Source organism: Sinohyriopsis cumingii, chromosome 3 (genome assembly GCF_028554795.1).
Source record: "Sinohyriopsis cumingii isolate HCF-2022 chromosome 3, ASM2855479v2, whole genome shotgun sequence".
In the NCBI taxonomy this organism is placed as follows: Eukaryota; Metazoa; Mollusca; class Bivalvia; order Unionida; family Unionidae; genus Sinohyriopsis; species Sinohyriopsis cumingii.
In genome coordinates this window covers 120,081,976-120,102,944 of record NC_142963.1, presented here as the reverse complement: position 1 = coordinate 120,102,944, position 20,969 = coordinate 120,081,976, and the positions used below count along the sequence as shown (strand labels likewise).

The 20,969-nt window shown below is 39.0% G+C and overlaps 1 long non-coding RNA gene across 1 annotated transcript; it reads right to left on the bottom strand.

Annotated features, from left to right (window-relative positions):
- Positions 1-549: 549 nt before the first annotated feature.
- LOC149803696 (uncharacterized) lies at positions 550-9,641 on the bottom strand. Its single transcript, XR_016419977.1, has 3 exons — positions 9,421-9,641; positions 7,762-7,930; positions 550-875 (listed from the first exon to the last, which is right to left on the bottom strand). It is a non-coding gene; the product is annotated as an uncharacterized LOC149803696 (long non-coding RNA).
- Between the last annotated feature and the right edge of the window lie 11,328 nt (positions 9,642-20,969).

The following is a 20,969-nucleotide window of genomic DNA, read 5'->3' as shown; positions in this document are numbered from 1 at the left end:
TACGTATATTCACTACTTACGTATATACATCATTACTGGATAGAAGCAGCCTTAACTTCGTCCGCATTTTGTGGCAGCTTCATTTGTACTAAGTTTATATTTGTCCTGTTAGTAATAATTTATTTTCAATAAAGTCATTTATTTCAATTACAAGTCTAAAACACTAAATAGTATGCACACGTCGGTTATAGCTTGGTAACCAGCCAATCAGCACGAGAGACTTTAAAATACCGCATGTACCTGAATGTGCTAACTTCGTTTTGGTTATTTGTGACGGTACTTGCTGAAGGATACCAACCAAGAACATACCAATAGACAGCTGATCCACATACTGAATCTACTGGCTTTTCAATCCTTGAATTATATCACTATTTGACATGATTTATATTTGCTTTAAACACTAGCTAAAGAATAAAATCACTTAAGATATATACGGCACTCAATTATTAACTGCGTTGTTATCATATATATATATATATATATATATATATATATATATATATATATATATATATATATATATACACACACTGACTAATAACTGGCTGAATGAGGTTACTTAGATGATGCTTTTGTTGTGACTGCAAGGCATGCTTGCATGATGTTTTTGTTTAAAATTACTGACTCTGTATGGTTTAAAGTACTGAAGGATATGGTGACACGTGGTCTGCCCATGACAGCGGTTTTCACTAATACTGGGATTTCATGGATTTCTACCCCAAATTTGTTTTGTTTCAAATTCTAATCATCTAAGTCCAATTCCCTATCAGTACAGTCTATAATTTCGGCCTTTATCTTCTCTGAATTACTGGAAAATATAATGACATAGTTGATTCCCCAGGAGATCTACTCTTGCACTGGAATCTCATGGACTTCTGCAAAAAAAAAATTGATTTGTATAATAAATTGTATTGGCTTTTGGTAGAATTTGTAAATGTAATGTTGTTGTCCAAGTGTTTTTTTTCTTCTAAACGTTTACGGTTCGGTGGCCTGCAGTTTTCTTAAAAGTTTGATGGTCAGTGGCCTGGTGTTTCTTAAAATTATTTGGTGGATAGGAGGTTGGTACCCTAGGGTTGTGTGAATAGTTTGAATTATAGAAGGATGGATGGCCGATGACTTCTTTTTGAGAGAAAAATAGCTATATCGTGTGGTGTGTGGCGTAATGATATTTAAAAAAATAGCTATATCGTGTGGTGTGTGGCGTAATGATATTTGACAAAATAAAAATAGGTGGAGCCTGTGATTTTTGCAAAACAAATTTGTAGGATATAAGAGTTTAAAACATATTAAAAATGATAAGAGGGTGGATGGCCAATAATGCACAATTACTAGACGACTTGCATCTGTAGCACCATAAACGAGATTGATTGGCTTGACAGGACTGCATTGTTCATTTGGCAGCATCTGTGATCTAACTTCAACCAGCCAAGTCGCCGTATTCTGCATGACTGTGGTCCACATCCTAGAAAATAATATTCTTTAAAAAAAAAAGAGTTAAATTTTGTAATAGGTTTATTTCACTTTGGACACCTACCAACAGCCAGTTGACTGGACAGAGTGCTTTCAAGACCTACTGGTCCTTTTCTTGACAAACTGTAGCGTAAAATATTTGTAACATACACTGACGTAATGTTGGTTAACAGCAACAATTAAAATGATGTGATCAAATTTAGATTTCTGTGTATAACAAACACTTCTGTGAATGAAAAAGGAAACAAAAACAAAACAAATTCAACTTTATAATGTTTAGAAATATAAACCTGAAACTTGGATCCAATACAAAATGTATACAGTCCATGGAGAGAGAGAGAGCGAGAGCGAGAGAGAGAGAGAGAGAGGGAGTAGCCGGCCCTGATATTCCAAACGTTCTTCTAGGCTACGTTCTGACCTGTACATTTTCACAGTGGTACATCTAGTAAGGTGTCGACTCATCGAGCATGACTGAATGGTTGATTTCGCCTCGAGATTACACAAACATTAGCTTTTATGCCTATAAGCCTATATTTATATTTTTAAAAAACAACTGGGGCCAAAAACAAATAACTGAAAAAACTTAACATTCGCAGACGAATACCGTGAGCATAACGTTTGTTTTTCAGCCAGAAAGGCATTTATGCAGAACATCGAGACACTGGTAGCAATATCTGAACAAATAATGTAGCTTCGCACCTATTCTGTTGGAGGCTTCGTTAACTTTATGAGCGCTTATGCTCCTGCTTTATACGCATTTCACGGAAACACGGGCTGTGACGCTTTACAAGACACCCTCGAGCGGATGTCACAGGGTGACAATCTGTTCTTCATCGACGATTTAAATGTAAGATGAGAATCAGACCACAGATCATGGCTTCACATCTCGGACACCACAGTGTCGGCATGATTAACGCTAGCTGACAGGGGTTACTCGAACTGTGCGCTTTGAAGTAGCTCATGAACACATTCTTGAAGTGCAAACATCAACACTAGGTGTCATGGCATCACCGAAGATCTAGTTATTGGCATCAACTCTGCCATCCATCAATGCATTTCAAACCCACACCTATCACATGCAGGCTGTGATACGGAGTACTCACCTATCACAGCAGAGTAAGAGTACAGCCCCGAAAAGTTACATGGATCCACACAGGACGGCTTGCAACGTATCAACTAGCGCAGCATAAAAGACAACGCGAAATGGATGCAGTTCTCAAAACCCACCGAGCATCTTATATCCGAAGACGGCATAAAAAAGGGAATTGTAAAAAGTCTGGATCGAACGGAACTCAATTATCTATCAGCTATCACTAAATTTGGTAAAAACAGGACTTGAAACAAAGACGTTCGAGACCCACGCAAACAAAATGGATGCCAGTGATAGAGGAACATAATATTGCATACATAGAACACAGCATATATCAAACAACAAAAATACCTCGGGCTCTCAAGTCTACAAATAGTGCTGCGCAGAAGACATCTGGGTACTCCGCAAATTAGTAATGGACCGATGTATGCCAGGAAATAGAGACTGTATCAGACACAATAAACATGTGCACAATGTATGATGGGATCAGAAAGGTCTTTGGCCCAACTATCACCAAACATTGCCCCTAGAATGCAATGAATGGAGATGTGATCAAAAACAATAGCAAAAAGATGATTCACTATGTGGAACACTACCTCCGGTGAAATTAACAAATACCAGCTTGCGCTTGATGTACTACCGCAGTAGTGGATGAGCTCAAAGAGATGCCATCAGTGCTCAAATTCAATCAAGCCAGCGCATGGGTGCCCTGAAATAATGGCATTCCAACCGAAGTGCTCCAGTGCGTAAGGTTCAGTGTTCTATCACGTCTCTGTGACCTCCTTTTCCTCTGTTAGAGAGAAGGAATAGTTCCACAATATATGCGCGACACAAGCATCATCGTGACATAGAAGATTAAAGGCGAACTTGTAGACTGCAAAAACGTCTTCAGCATATTACTCCTCCGCATTACAGGGATAAACTTTGCAATGGCTATCTTGAAGAGACAATTTCGCAGACCGAGTATTACAGTGTGGCTTCAGAGCAGGCATACAACAATCGATATGATCTTCTACCTGCAAGAGAAATGGAGAGAAGAAAGAAACCGCCCTACAATGCCACAGTCGACATCACCAGGCATTATATACGATGAACAGGGCATAATAAGTTAAGATACTCGGGAAGATTGGATGCCCCCAGAAACCTATCCGCCTGATCCATACGTTTTAAGATAACATGCGCGTAACGGTACAATTAGACGGCTCCACGTCCGACAACTTCGGGATCAAGTGAGGAGATAAATAGAGCTACGTCTTTGTACCGGCACTCTTTGCCATTTTCTTCTCTGTATTCTTTAATATTGACTTTGTCTACTTTCACACGAAGTCCGATGAAACATTATATAATCTCTCCAGGTTAAAATCCAAGGCCAAAATAAGGTACATCCTGATTAGGGAACTTCAGTTCTCAGACGATGCACCAGCGGATGCCCACGCAGAAAGTCGACTGTCTCTCTGATGCATGCTCCATGTTCTCCCTCACGATTAGCATCACGAAATGGTAGTCATGGGACAGTGTGTTACACACAGCATCCAGCGATCACCTTCGATGATATACCCGTGGAGAATGTCAGCCAGTTTTGTTACCTACGTTTTACAGCTACCGGCAGACTGACACTTGAGGTGACCAACACAGGCGGCCACCATCTTCGGCAAGACTCACAGAACGCACCTGTGATAACAACAAACTTACCATCAAGACTATGATGCAAATCTATCAAGTCTGCGCTCTTGTTATTATGTTGTGTGGCAATGAAATATCGACTACGTATAATCGCCAAGAGAAGAAACTCAACAGCTTCCACGTCTGCCGCATGGATAGACTCTTCGGGAATATATGGAAAGACAAAGTCACCAACGCTGATGTCCTTTCCCAGACGTCCTGGCACTCCTTAAGCAGAGACGGCTGTGTTGGATCGAACATGTGCACAGGATGCAAGCTGGACGTATATCTAGGGACGTACTGTACAGCGAGGTTCCAAATATTGAGAGAACACCAGCAAGAAGCCCAAACCTCCGCTTTCAAGACTTCTGTATGTGCGATATGGATGAGCTCAGCATCATCATCGACGAATGAGAGTCACTGGCAAACAGCAGAGACAACTGGCTCCGCAGGTGACGGGTTGGAGTGTAATACCATGACAATAAGTGGCTGGACTAACTACACAGGAAACGATGAACAGGAGTATTATGTAACTGTCTGTTTTCGCCTTTTTTATCCTCCTATGTGGCCATTCCTCACCTCTACCCCGATGACATATTTAGCCCCTAAGTGACTGTTGCATGTTAATTATGTCCTCTCTCACACACGCACACACTTACGTCGTCGTATGAATTTTTCATTACGAGGAAACTCGGCAAGCCTCGTTTCCTCTCAATGACAAATTTATACATCGAATTTACCAACAACACTGCACATGAACTACTATATCTATACCTATAACGATAAATACTGTAATAAATAGTAAGACGAAAAGCAGAGAAGGTGAACCATATATGAAGAGTTTGCTGGATATGGTGTTTCTCCGTGTCAAATGAAGAGGTCTTAGGGAAAGGTGCTGCTGTTTAACTGTATGCTCATACTTCCTTCTAGCACTGGCTTAATTTGCATAATAATCGGCACACTAGCTGATGTCTGAGGGGCAAGTGAAACAAAACATATATGAATCGTTTTCCTCTTCAGACTTCATGGTCACTGGTTTCTAACTATATCGGTAAGACAGGATCTTCAGGGGAGTTGATGGGTGGGTGCGTGGTGGCCTGGTCTGTTGTATTCAGCTCCGATCTAACATCTTGATATACGATACCGAATGTGACAAAAACAATGTATTCGGTTAACAAACGTGAACGAAAATTGACTTTTCTCTATGGCGTGAACGGTGATATCTCTCAGAACCTAATGTGTTCCAGATCAAATTAATGGTTTCGCTTTTTTGGGGGTATTATGTTTACTGGCAGTATCTGTTTTCATCTGCAACTATCATACACACAGATACACGTACAAATATTAATATATATCGTTATGTATATTTAATTTGCATTGATTGTTCGGCGTTTCTTAGTTTTTGTTTCATTATATGCTGTGGGTTATGCAAATTTATAAATTTGTTGCTGTCCTTGTCCAAAATCAAATTTATTTTCTACTTGATCTGAATTATTGTAAAAAACATTTTTATCTCAATCTGAGTCTAGAACATTGTAAATTCACCATGAAATACAGGGTCTCCCTGTTTTTTACCACACTGTTATTATAATTTTAGTGAGAGGCCTTCTAATCATGACTAAGGTTTTATCTTGTAAACATTTGGGACCTTCTAGAATGAAATTTTCCGTTAGGCAATTTTTTAAAAACAAAATGCTAGCTGTGACCAGAATTCAAGTAAAGGAATTTATAATCTTGATTATCTAAAAATTATTAATTCGTGTTGTAAGATCTGAGCAGAACCAGTTGTATTAGTGTTGTGTCCAATATTCATTTTGGCTGGAATTTATTTATTCAAATCATTCAAGTGATTCTTCTCTGGAATTACAAAATGTTTAATATTAACATTCTTAGAAACAGAGACTTTGATTTATACTGAAATTCAAATAAGGATATATATATATATATATATATATATATATATATATATATATATATATATATATATATATATATATATATATATATATATATATATATTCTTTTTTTTCTTCTTGGATTGTATTATTGTGATTCAACACAAAATTCTGATACATCACTACGACACAGGCCATCACAGGCACATCAGCACTTAAAACGTTGGATTTATTTTTAGAATACCACTAAAGTTTATTCAGAACCTTAAATATAAGGACTTGTGTTAGAAATTCTCGGATTATTTGGAACTGAATTCTCAATACCGTTCTTTTTACATTTTTCACCTTGTTTTCTAGGAAAATAAATTCTTGACTTTTACAAACCTTGTTGGTTTTCGATCTTTTCTGTTGCTTTGTTTAAGACCATAGAGTCGTATCATCATCAATTTTTAGAGTATATATTACCGAATGTGTTTCTATTTCGAGGTTTAGCTTACTCTGAAGAGTCTTACGCTTTTTAAAGGTTGACCACATGCTCTAATTATGTTTCGGTTTGTGAAGTTCATTTTAGTGTAAAATTAACACTTGAGTCCGAGAGTTTCTTTCAGTTTTCTTATTTAACGGGTTTCGGTTTACTGAATTCAAGTTTATTGAAATTTACGATTCAGGAGCTAAAACTAAAACAGTAGATATTGGTTTCTATTTAGGTTTCTTTCTAAAAGAGATGGCATGGTATAAAACATTCAGCTTAGTTGGTCTAGTTATTAGAAATCATTTTCTCACATAAATAGATAAGAACCATGGTAGTCATGTCAGTACTGTAGTTACGATTAATGAACTTTTAGTTTTCTTCATGCTCAGAGCAGTATAAAACTTATTGATTTGCGTACTTTATTTGACCTGCGAAATTTATCTACGTTTCCTGCATGTTTTATCAAAATCTGCAATCTATATCTTACTGCTATTTTCATACTTAATAAACCAACCAAGTTTATAACCGTACTGATACTGGTTTTAGGGATTGGCACTAGCTTGTAGGCCCTATAATGAAGGGAGTGTCATTAACTCGTATGCTACATAATAAAGGGAGTGGCACTAGTGTGTATATTCTTTAATACAGGGAGTGGCACTAACTTGTTTACCTACAATGAAGATAAACACTGGACTCTGCAAGATGTGCGAGTAAACTGCTGAAAGGGTTTCTATATGGATGTTTTCATACCTAAAGTATCTCGCTGGATGTCAATTATATCTGCAGGGCGCAGAAAAAAACTTATCAAGGATGTCGCTGATGGTCACATAGCCAGGGTACAACTGTTTGTAATAAAAAATGCCACTACTACTACTGCTGCTGCTACTACTACTACTACTGTTACTACTACTTACTACTACTACTACAACTGCTGCTGCTACTACTACTACTACTACTACTACTACTAATAATAATAATAATAAGAAGAAGAAGAAGAAGAAGAAGAAGAAAAATAGAAGAAGAAGAAATCTATCAAATAAAATACCGGTACACTTTCTGGTTCTGTTGTTATTGATGATAATGATGATAAAAGTTGTAACAGTTCTGATTTATTTCTGTTTCTACTAAGGCACAAGTTCGATTTTGAAATTTGGTGCGATCAAGATAGATACCTTCAAACAGTTTTGGTTTAGCTTTGTCTCTTCAGCACTTTTAACACCTTGTTGGCTGTATCGTGCCAAGGAAATTAGAGCTAAGTGCCTTTTCGAAGGACACACCGAGGAAGTTGACCTGGTTGGTCTGGTTGAGTATCGAACCCATAACCATCGCTATCGCTGCTCTCTGTAAAAAATAAAGATGCTGAAAAAGCAGTTCTAAGTAGAAACGACTTTGAAGGAAAAACAAAAAACAAAAACAAATAAAAGACAAGTCATACGTCTTGCTCCAAGAAAAATGTTCCAAATAGCAGTCAAGTAAACTATCTTAAACTTAAAGAATATGCATCATGAAGAAAGAGTGGATTTGTGAGGGAAAAAACAACAACGTCAACAAAGAACAATACGATGCAATAATTTTAAATGTTCCCTAACAAGAGTCGTAGTGAAGACAATCTAAGCAAGACCCACATTTCTGTGCTACAGCCTAAAACAGAGGTAGAAAAAAAAAAAAAAAACAAGCGGCTCACAAACCACGAGTAAATCATGAATATAAAGCATGTGAAACTTTAAATATGAGAGAGACGTATTCACAAATCAACGAAGTCCACATAAAGACAGCTTTGATATTTAGACTAAAGTTTATCATAAACACGAAAATAACGAAAATGACGAAAATGAAAACGAAATAGCTTAAAGATGGCTAATAATTGAAGTATATCATCCGTGAGAGGAGTCAATTTTGTGCTAAGTTATTATATTCTGGCTTATTCTAGCAACATTATATTATTATTATTATTATTATTATTATTATTATTATTATCAATTTATTATTATTGTTGTTGTTGCTGCTGCTCTTGCTGTTGTTGCTAGTAATAGTGAAATGGAGATAAATATACGTGAAATGGATATATATATATATATATATATATATATATATATATATATATATATATATATATATATATATATATATATATATATAAGATCGTTGGAGTTTCCTCCCTTGTACCGTTAGGCATGCTGTGTACAGCTAGGCCTGCTGAACGATTCGTTTCCGCTGAACTGAATAGCACTTTGTGCAGACAAAATTGGCGATATCATGCAGAGGAAATGGGAGCTGAGTGCGTTTCCCGATGACACAATGAGGCAGCCAAAACGGGCTTGCCACAACCAGACGCTCAACCAACTAAACTAATTCGGCTCCGTTACCAGGAACTGAGAGCAACATGTATTTTAGTTCCAACCCGCAAGCAAATTGAGAAAATTGTATCTCACTGGAAAAATGAATGAACCCAAAATGCATAAACAATTACTATTTCGCGGTTTTCGTATCATTTTCTCTCATTTATTAAAAGAGATATTAATAACTTGAAGTGTCAATAATCACTCTAATTTAAGTACATGTACGTAGTGTAGGATAATTCAAAACACAATTGCCTTCCACACTTCGTCATAACATCGTGAATGAATACATAAAGTGAAACCTGTCCAAGCGAGCACTCACGGTTACTCACAGACCCGGTTTTTCCCCCCCTCAGTATTATTATCTACTTAATGAAAATTGAGGACGTTTGAAAATTAAGAATTGCCGTCTCATATTTGGTGTTCAATTCAATATACGTAGACCTGACCTACAAACTATGCACTACCTAATCTTCGCAGATGTTTACTTACCTCAAATCAAGCACTATATCTTAAATCTGAGCTTTCATACTTTCTTGTGTAAATTAAAACAAATGAAATATACTTTTGTTAACTAGTCTTGATCAGTACATCCGACTGGTCTTGCACTTTCGACATTCAATCTTGGAGCGAGGAAAGCCGGTCAGACTATCGCTTCCCCCATTCATGCTACAGGCGAGTAAAACCTGTCGGTCTATCGCTTTACAGGCGAGTAAAACCGGTCAGTCTATTGCGTTCCCTATTCATGCTACAGGCGAGTAAAGCCGGTTAGTTTATCGCTTTCCGCATTCATGCTACAGGCAAGGAAAGCCGATAAGTCTGTTGCTTTCCCTATTAATGCTACAGGCAAGTAAAGCCAGTCAGTCTATCCTTTCCCCCACTCACGGTACAAACGAGTAAAGCCGGTTCGTCTGTAGCTTTCCCCATTCAATACTTACCTTTTTTGCACGGGCGATACGGGCTGCTGTTTCTTCATTAAATGAAGGAAGCTTATAAGCAGAATAAAAACATTATGACATTGCATTTTATTCACAATTGTAAAATAAACAACAAACTTGTTTGTTTTTATACCAACATATTGTTTAACTGTGTTTATATGGATATGATTGTATGTGAAGAAAAAAAAAGAAAAAGAAGCGAACAGGCAGTATTGATTTATTCAGAAGCATGATCTCCTGTACACAACTTATGGCATTCATATGCAATGTGAATTTAAAAAAAAGGACACAACAAAATTTAGGAACATTTGGCTAAATCCCGTGGGTGTCCTTAATTTTCAGATTCAGCTGTGCATCTTTACTTTAATGCATATCCGTAAATATTTGACTATTGTATCTGGAAAGAAAGGCTGTCACATTATAATCGAAATAAACTTAATTTTGTTTCAACCTTTTCCACACATAAACCTCTATTTGCCTTCCCTCCAGTCATAACTTGTTTTAAATATTAAAAAACACTGATCGCAAATGGGAAATTTTCCTTAAACGTTGAATTTAAAGCAAGTGAACGCCGTCAAAAATCGGACTCTTTAATACAAGACGGAAGTAGTGAATGGGGGCGCTTTAGCGACAGTGGGACTTCTATGTTAAATTTGGTCGTTTGCACTTTGGCGACATGGGGAATTTTAACATGGGTGGGCCTAAAGAGCGACAAGAGATTGGGCCTGTTTAGCGACAAGGGGAAATTGAACAGGGGATGACGTCACGGTATGGACACTGGGGAAACAATGGTAACAATGTTGTAAGTGGCTGACCTCAATCGGTCGGAAAAGTGCGGCAAGGGGCTGACCAGAATACGCGTTACTCTAGAAACAAATCGAGACACAGACATAGAGACATAGACATATAAAACAAATATACACATACACATAATACGTACGAGTGCACACATACACATACAAACGTACGTGCGCACACACACACAAACACATACACACAAACGGACGTGTATACAAACAAACAAATACATCAATATGGGAAAGAGAAAAATATATATATTTATGAGGCAATAAAGGGGCCCTGAAAAGGGCCGTTGGGTTTCTTCTTCTTCTAATTTCTGTCTTGTCTTTTTCTTTGCTGCCAACATCTTATTTTCTCCACTACATTCTTGTTGTTCTTCTTCTCATTCTTTACATCCTCCTCTTTCTCCTTCTCCTTCTCTTTTTTAACTTTTCATTTTCTTCTTCTTTTTCATGTTTTTCATTCCTTCTTCTCATTTGTGCTTTATCCTCTTTTTCCTCATGTTCCTATTTTATCAGGTCTCTCAATATTTTTTTCTCTTTCTTCAAATATCCATCTTGAGCCTGTGCCGGTTATAAGTCCCATACTCATTTCTGATCAGCATTTACTTCACCATGCCCATGGTATCCCCCACCTCTTGAAACTTCATCATATCATCCATGTTGCTGGGCATTTTTTTAATTCAATGTTGATTGGCGAGATTGACGAACGCTCAAGTTTATATATCTCAAGCACGAACGTGAAGGAAAACATCCCCTCTTGTCAACTATCCATATCACCTATCAATCATCCCCATAGTGAAGTGGGCTAACCTAAAATGTTTTACAAACTAACACACTAATATCAAACTTTTTGTGTTTAGGGACAAGTGTATTTTGTTAAGGAAAAAACAAACACACATACACACTAACGTACGCACACACACACACACAAACGTACACTTGTGCAGGGACAAGGGATTTTTGTTAAGAAAAACACACACGTACGCACACACACACACACAAAGGTACGCGCGCACACATACAGATACACACATACACGCACATCAGTAAAGAAGTCAGTGTTTATATTCATAATACTCCACACTGACACAAATTGGTAACTTGATCAGTCTCTCTTTTCTAGAGATCAGGTTAGCCCTGAGAAGTGCTGTTTTTTTTAAAACTTCAGGTACACCTGGTTTAATGGTGACACCTCCCGGGCCGGGCACCACACACGCATCGCCGACTCCAATCATTCTCCCAATTTAGTGTTGTGGTTGGGAGCGCAGATGGTTGACGGCTGGCCTCATCATCCCAGTTTTCACTTTGACGGATAGTGAAGATTTCCCTCTTTCTCCTATTATACACCCGTGGATGCTGTGGCCTCCTTATCTCCTGCGGAGCTGAGGCTCCCACTCTTGTCTCTGCCTCTCCAATTTTTAGTCCCAGTTCTCTATCTGTAGGACCACGGGTCTCTGTGCTGGTAGTAGCTTTGGAACTTGTCTCCGTGCAGGTGTCCTCACCATAGGCTTGACCTCACAGCTCTGTCTTAGCATCAGGTGAGGCAGGATTATTTCTTTCTTTTCCCCTTCTTTCTTTTTCTTCTCCTCCTCTTCAAGTCTGGCACTTTTTTATATAGCATCCAGAGCAAGCTCATCCAGGAGTCGCCTGGCATACTCCAGGCTCATCTGAAGCTCAATCAATTTGGCTAGTCTACTCATGTTGTCTCGTTGACGATGGGTTGCCAAACTCGTTAATGCCCCCACTAGGGGTTGATAGAATAGTTCCCATTCCCCACGCTTTAGAACACACAAAGCGTGCTGCTTGATTCAGCGGACAGGTCGTTGTACTATAAGTCCTGTTCGACCTGTATGAAAAGCTGTCATGAGTGGGAATGGATCCAACACGCACTCAGTGTAAACACGTCTGTTAAGGTTAAGACGTCACAGTTGATTGGGTACTACTCTTATGACGTCACCCCAGTTCCGTGCTTACATGCTTTTATGGGCACCTGATTTATAGGCGAGTGGGAGTCGGCCCACACACTCGTCCTTTAATGTCCGAGTTGGTAGGGAGGAGAGGGACCCGGAAGGGGAGACCAAACGTCAGCAGAAATGTTCCTGAAACTCCATGGCCTAATATATATCAAATTTTTCCTAGTTGTATCATTACTGGGATTCTCTATAACCAATTTTGTGTTAGCCACAATTGTAATTAGAGCCACGATTATGAGTATTAAATTTTCCTATCACAATTTAGAATTTCAGAAGTACATAGTGTATATGTTTATTATTTATATTAAACAAAACATCACACGTTTAAGAGACTAATTGACTTTTGTATGATCGAGTTAGGGTATTTGGTTGTTAATTTGGAACGGTGATTAAATTATTGTATTTGTTAAGTGAAGTGAGACTGAGTCGGGATTTCGAGCCAAAAAGGAAATACCTTGTTATGAGGCAATGTTTTGCATAGCCCTAGAAAGGACTAAGGTTAATCCTCGTCAGGAAACAGTAATCCTTTCAGATGCTCAGGCGGCATGAGCTTCCATCTGACTTCTGATTCGATTATACTCGGGCAGAATATATCTCCGAGAGACAGGTGCTCGTATTCAGGCGGTGATTAGAATTTTTGGTATTTCTATGCTGTGTACCTTGATCAGCTCGTTTGTTATTAGTACCAGTAGTGGAAATGGAATCAGGTGAAATTCGTCTTATAATTTGTTGAATCTGACCGCCGCACGCAGAAATTGGGGTTCACGTGGGAGAGTGAATTTCCCTTGGCTTGATATCCTTTGGTCAGTATCCATCACCCGTCTTAGATCTTTTACATAATTAAATTCAGCAATTTGGTCAGCCATCATATATCAAATTCCTATTTTCTCGGCTTCGTCAAATATAGAGTTGACTACATCTGAGCTTTGTTTAGCTGTGAGTCGAGTTTTCCGTTTTTCTAGTTGTTGCTGTCATGGTTGTTCATGTTGTTTTGATATTTTAATAGGCAAAACTTCAGGATTTTTTTCTTTTTTGCCTTCTCTTGGAATTTTCTGAAGTGGTTCCAGTGGTTGCAGTGGCTGCTTTTGTTGTTGTTGTTGTTGTATGGTTTAACGTCATTTTCAGCATATGATAGGCTATATATGGCGGTCAGTATTAATGGTGGAGGAAGAACCCGGGAAAAAACCCGGAAAGAACCACCGACCCACGAGAAGCTACTGGCAAACTTTCTCACATACCCACGTTGGCCGAATATGAGACTCGAAACCCACGCAGATAGAGATGAGATAGCAGTGATCCGTAAAGGAAAGCGCTTTAGATTTTTTCCTGAAAATCTCTGACAAGTAAACGTCTATTAGCTCCGTCTTTGTACTCTGTGCCAAGAGAGTTTCAATGCGACGGATCTCCAGAGCAGTCAGTGGAGGGAGGAATGATCACACAAGTATTTATACCACTGATGAAAGACTGCTTTTTTAGAGATGAGACCCCAAGCGTCATCGAGATAGTCGTACAATTTTTCTTCTTGACTCATCATCAGTCATTTATCGTATCGAATTTGACTCGGATGATTATTTTGACATTCATAGTAATCTTTCTTGGTCAACCCTCTAATGGTTTCTGCCAGGTGTTTGGCATAACAGGTCACTAAATGTTTTTCTTGAACTCTCCATCTCGACATGAACATCGCCTCTTCATCTTGGTCTTTTCTGGTGGCTGGTTCTGCTTTTTCCAAAGATTCTCTATCATTCAAAGAGTAATAAGAGTCTCCCATAGTTTATAATAGTCTAGAATGACTTTTCTCAAACTGTTGACTTCTAGAGCGTTGTCGAGTTCGGCAAACAAGATGACGTTCACCGTGTTGGGTAGAGTTTCTGAAAACTGAAGTTCCACACGCAGTTGGCCAGATTTTATAGGGTGGAAATATACCTCGTCGCTGCCTTGGTCTGGAGTGAAGTCAAAGGCCCACAAAGCGCAACCTTCTGCATAATCGTCGTACGAAATGCCGTGGCTGGTGTTGGTCTCTAAATGTCCCGTGGCTTCATAAAAGGACAAGTACGATCTCAAGTAATTCTTCTCGGCAAACTTAAGTTCGAAGGGTCTGGTACACAAGGTTTTGCCATAGCGACTGACTTCAATCTTGGACACTCTGTAGTACTTAAACTCGAAAGGATTGGCAGTGACGGCTCCGTTGAGGGCGTCGTTGCAGACGATACCAACGATTAAACGTTTGGGTAACTGTCCTTGGAACAGATGATCTTCGATCTTGGATCGGAGTGCAGCGGCAGTGGTGAAGGATTTCACTTCCACAAGTCGAATCGAATACTTGGCAGTCGTTCTGCTCAAAGTGTGACTAATGTCGTTTCCCACTTTAGGCAACACTTCCACGCGTCGCACGTAGTGTCTGGCTTCTTGGATGATGGTTTTGTACTCGTTGACGTGAGCCATCAAATGGAAAACGGAACTGCTACGATTCAGTCTCAGATGGTTATCCACTCCGTTCAGCAAATACTTTTCGTGCAACCACATTTCCAAAAGCAAACGATCCATCAGTTCTAAGCTACGCCCTTGCATGATTTTCTTTCGACGGTCGTTAAAATCCACGTTGTGAGGATCGTCAGCTGCTGTCGGGTATGTGTCGTTAAACTTGTCCTTGCCCGCTGTGTCAGGTTCCCATACAACGCAAGCATCCAGGTAGGCTTGGTAAGGGTAAGTATCCATGCTGCTGCTGACTAGTTTACTATTCAAGTACAAATTCACTTTGCTACACAAGGAATGCATGAAATTGTTGACGGGAGCTACTCTAGCATCGGCTCCTGGAGCAGTGTCGTCCGTTTTGATCACATTGACTTTTAGGTACAAGTAACTGCTATTCAGATCGACGTAATCTTCGGGATTTCCTTTGATTTCAAATTCGACGGGGACTGAGGTCGTCAAAGAAGCAACGGGATGAAATTTGACCCATTGGGATTCTTGCATAGTCATCATAGTGGGTGGCATGGCAAACACTTGTAACATTCCCAAGACTCTCGGTGCATTTTTTTGTGTTTAATAATTAAAAACGTTTTATTCTCTGACGGTTCATAGTTTCTTTGTCTTTCCAGCTCTGTGGTTGTGAAGTCCTCTGGAGACGTGTGTTCGTCGTCTCTTTCTGCCTTGTCCTTGCTGTGGCGTCAGGGAAGCAGGAATGCCTGGCTTTGCAGAGTGCAGGGCATTTATAGGAGTTTCTCGTCGGCCCAAAATCTCTTTGCCAGGTCGAAGCAAGATATTTTTGCCTGCTTTCAAGAAGGCTTCTTTGCGATTTTGTTTGCCGATGATGATATTTTGAAGAAATTCTTTGCCGTTTGTCAAAGCGGCATCTTTCAAGGTGTGCAATCCTCGCGTCACCATCGATTTCAAAACGGGAGCCACTGAACGAAACGCCGATTTCAGCATATCTTCTAGACTATGTCCTCGCTGTTGAGCGACTCCTCGGTACACAGGATACATTAGTTGCAAGTCGATAGATAATCGTTTTCGAAAATGGAGTTTCAATGTGACTTTCTCTTTGGTGAATGAAATATTTTGTCACAGATCTCCTTTTATAGCAATGTTGACACTGTCGAAATACGACTTACTGACGGGTAAAAAAATCAGGATTTACAAATTCGCGGTGAACGTGATAGATATTTCCACTTTCCTCGTCATTAGTCCCGGCAGAATCCACTTTGAAAAGAATTACTCGCAGTAACGGTACGGTTGTGTGTTCCACTACGTTGTACTCCACCACATCGGAGTACACAAAGATCAAATTTAATCCATGATCGAGTTCTACAGGGAATAGAAAAAAACTCGCAAAAGTAAAGTTGTTGGCGATGGGTGGCGTGAGTGGACCCTTGATGATCCTGAGGTCTTCATCCAAAATGTCAAGCGATTCAGGACAAAATGTAAACGACAACGTTTTGCCATCCGAAAATTTCATCAGCAGGCGACGAGACACTTGATGGTACTCGAAGGTTACACTTCATTTTGTTTTGTCCAAGGCTTTGCCATACAGGAGCAGGGAGGGCAGACAGACCTAGGGTTCCCGACAAAGAATAAACCTTCCACAGAAAACTCTCTCGTAGAAAGGTTCTATTTACCGAATAAAGGCTTCCTGGAGAAGTTTACTTGTTACTGAACCCTGTTCCATCAATAAAACCTAGGTCTGAAGATTTTAGCTGAAAAAAAGTATTCTACATGAATTTTAATTTTTTTTTGGTTTATTGCCATACGACCGACCATAGGTAGGGCCCTCCCTGCTGCTATTATCTAATTGCACAAAGATTATATTAGAGTTTACATCAATAATGACATAATCATGGATGTTGGAGAATCATTGAGGACAAGAATATCAAGAGAGCGACAGGAAACTCTGAAGAAATATATACCAATAAAAGAAGCGGTTAAGCAGAAAATACGTGCCGTCGAAGATGCAAAACAAGGATTTACTGAGTCAACCGAATTATTATTTAAACCAATTACCGAGACCACCGAGCAGATTATTTTGGGTGATACAAAAGATATTGAGAATAAGAAACATGGTATTCTTCCTATATTGAAAAAAATTGAAGAACAAACACGACCTCGGCCTGTACCTGTCGAAGTAGGACCCAGTGGAATTAGACAAAAACCTGAACAGGAAATTCCAACCGCAGACGAAGAAGAGGATGTATATGAGGATGATGAAACAGAACAAACTTCTGCTAGAGTTCCTTTTATTGAAAAGTTTACCGAAGAAAATATCAATAAAATAAGATCGATCAGAAATGACGATGATCTTGCTAGGTTTGTTGTGAAAAATCTTAAAAAACAAAGAACGATATTAAAACCCGATTATAAACCAGCAGCTCGTAAACTTTGGTTTAGATGGGTATTTAATGTGCATCACAATACCAATAAGGCCATGACAACCGATCCAAAGTTTGTTAATTACACGGATGCAGTAAACAAGTATACTGCAAGATTAAAACAATCTCAACCTGTGCAGCAGGTTCGACCTATGCAACAACCAGAGCCCGCTGATGTATTCAAAGCGGATGTTTCTAAATTTCTCAAAAATCGTGATAGAATAATTGAGCTTGCTGAACATGATTATGATAAAAGAGATAAATATCTACTGCCAGAGCATATTAATATGGATCCAGAAGATTGGACTGCTGCATTATATTTCAAATATTATAATAAAGATTTTAAGAATGACGATCCGGATTATCGACTTTTCATCAAGGAGGTCAATAAGGAAAAATTAACGCCGGAGGGAGAAATATATGAAGAAGCTGAAGAATTTGTCGCCCCACCGGAAAAATCTAACTTAGCGGGGGGAAATATTAGTAGGATATTTAATAAAGATACCCTCAAAGAGCTTGAAGATGAAGAAAGAGCTAAAGAAATAGCTGCATTTGAGTACAAAAATCGAGGAAAATATGTGATACCAAAATATTCTGAGATTACTGAGGATAACTGGATTCCTGCTGTGTATTTTGCTCACAAGAAATCTAATGCTGATCTAAATGATCCGGAGTATAAATCTTTCAGAGAATATGTGTATAAAATACGAACGCGAAAGCCTGTAACAGGCAGTGGATACAATACTATTTGTCCCGATAGCGTTGTTAACGATGCATCTCGGTTGGAGGTTTTAATTGGAGGAATGAGAGCCGGAAATAATTCTCATGAAATAATCAATGAAGCAACCGATATCTGTAGAAGATTATTTCAGGGTGGTATCATCGACGCATCTATTTACCGCTATTTCATCGATGAGATCGTTGATTATTATAGCGATTAAACAAATCAAATAATAAATAAAAATGATTATCCATAAATATAATCAGCGACCAGTACAGATTCACGTGGTCAACTCGCGGTTACCCGTATACAAATACAACTACGGGTCAGGATTGGGTGATCTCTTCACCAGGATAGCTCCTAAGGTTGGATCTATTGCTAAACAATTATCAGCGAAAGCAATAGGTGTCATTCGTGATAAGGTCTTCAGTGCTGTTGGCGATACCGCTAGCAAAGGTGTTGATGCCATCAAGGAAAAATTATCAAATTTGGTGCGAAAAAAACCACCGGCAAAATTACCTATTACCGCTGAGATGCCCGCCGAGGTTAGTAAGGTAGTAAATGATGCAGCTAATCAACAAGATTAGAACAACCTCAAAATGTAATTAGCACCAGCGCATACGGAGGTAATATTCGTTTTAGACGATGAATATTTTTATTAATAAAATGTTTTCACCGACATCCAGTGATGCTTTCAACATGGATGAGCCAGTGAGAAAAGATTTCTCTGTTCAGAATTATCAATTTTACTCATATGACGCGGTTACACCAAATATCAGCAGCAGAATTGAATTGCAAGTACAAGATACAACGCGTTATTTTCTTCCTTGCGAAGCTTATATTGAGGTTGTTGGTGAGATCGTCAAATTAGCTGATGGTACCGCGTATGCCGCGGGTGACAATATTGGATTTGTTAACAACGGTATCATGGCTTTATTCAAGACCGCCGCATATATGATCGATGGAAGAGAAATTGAGTCAATCAATGATAATGTTGATGTGGCAACAACAATTATTGGTTTAACAAGATACTCAGACGATTTTACCAGATCAGCTGGACCTAGCATGATGTTTACCAAGGATAATTCAAATAGTGCTGAACCAAATATGTTTACTAAGATACAAATGGCTCAAAATGCTGCGGTTGATGCTGTGGATGGAACAGTACCACGACCAGGTGCTGCTTTTACAAATCTTCATAATACCGTTAGCACTTACAACCTCGGATATGCTGCGCGTAAGTCTATGCTAGATGGTGATCGTCGAAGGTTTTCATGCGCGATTCCATTATCTCACATTTTTGGTTTTTGCAGATACTTCAGAAAGGTTATTTTTGGAGCTAAACACACAATTGTCTTTTATCGAAAAGGTGACAGCAATGATGCTATCTGGATGGGGGGCTGGTGTTGACGCCGGTAAGGTTGTACTAACCAAACTAACCCTGTGGATGCCATCGATGACACCATCAGCGAGCGAAGAAGGAAAATTACTACCATTTATGAATCAGGGTGGCAAATCAGTGATGTCTTGGTTGACAACATTCACGGATAGCATTCAAAGTAACATCAACGGTAATTTTACTTGGCATATAGCATCACAACAAGGTGTTTCTGCACCGTGACATATCTTTGTGGCTCTTCAAGCAGCTAATCGGTTAGGTAGTCAAGAACGAACTCACATGATTTTTGATCATTTTAATACCAGCGAGATCTCACTGCGAATAAACGGACATCAAGAACCAATCGAGGAAATTTCATTAGATTACACAGGTAATTCTGTGGCGCGTGGTTATCATCGATTATGGAGCTTTGTGGAGCGAGATCAAAATATAGATACCGGTCTGCAGATATCTCAATTGGATTTTAAATCATTTTACCCAATCTATTATTTTTCGTTAGAGCATATGGATTTGATAAAACAGTCTGTTGTTGATATACATTTTAAAGCAAGAATAAACAACGCAGGTGCTGTTCAATTTAGAGCAATCGCGATTATACTCAGCGATAGAACCATGATTCTTGAGGGTATTGGTGGTCGCATGAGGATCATGGACGCTTCTGTGGAGAAAATGTAATTTAAATCAACCGGTTTATTTATAAAATGTATGAGCACGTTAGCGTAACTCTGACTTCGGGTCAGATAAAAAAATTACAATCGAGTATCACAAAAACCTGCGGGACAAAATTAACGTTGAAACATGATCAAATTCAAGGTGGACCAAATAAGCTATCTCTAACCAAAAAGCAGCTAGCACGTTTCAGTAAATCTAAATGAGGTAACAAAGGAATTCAGGTTAATTTATCCGCTGGTGCCATTAAAGATATGGTAAAAACAGGTGGATTTTTCCCACTGTTAGCGGCGATACCAGCGCTAATCGCAGCAAAGGCCGCTGCGTTACCCGCGATAGCCGCCGCGCTGCACCAGCTATAGCAAAAGCCGTTGTGTTAGGCGCTGTTGGATCATTAGGAGGATTAGCCGTAAATAAGATAGTCGGTGGAAGATACGGCAAAAAAAAGGTCGAGGTTATCGTCTACCGGGAACACCCCCTTCATGGTACGGGAAAGGTCTTCGATTAGTAAAATAACACCGATGTCAAATTTAGATCTAATTAACGCTGCTAAAAAACAAAAAATAAAATTTTTCAGAGCAGTATTCATGCGAGATCAATTACCAGTTCGTCCCAATAAATAAAAACGGGAATCATAAATCTCGATAAAAAGACCGGACCAGGTACTCACTGG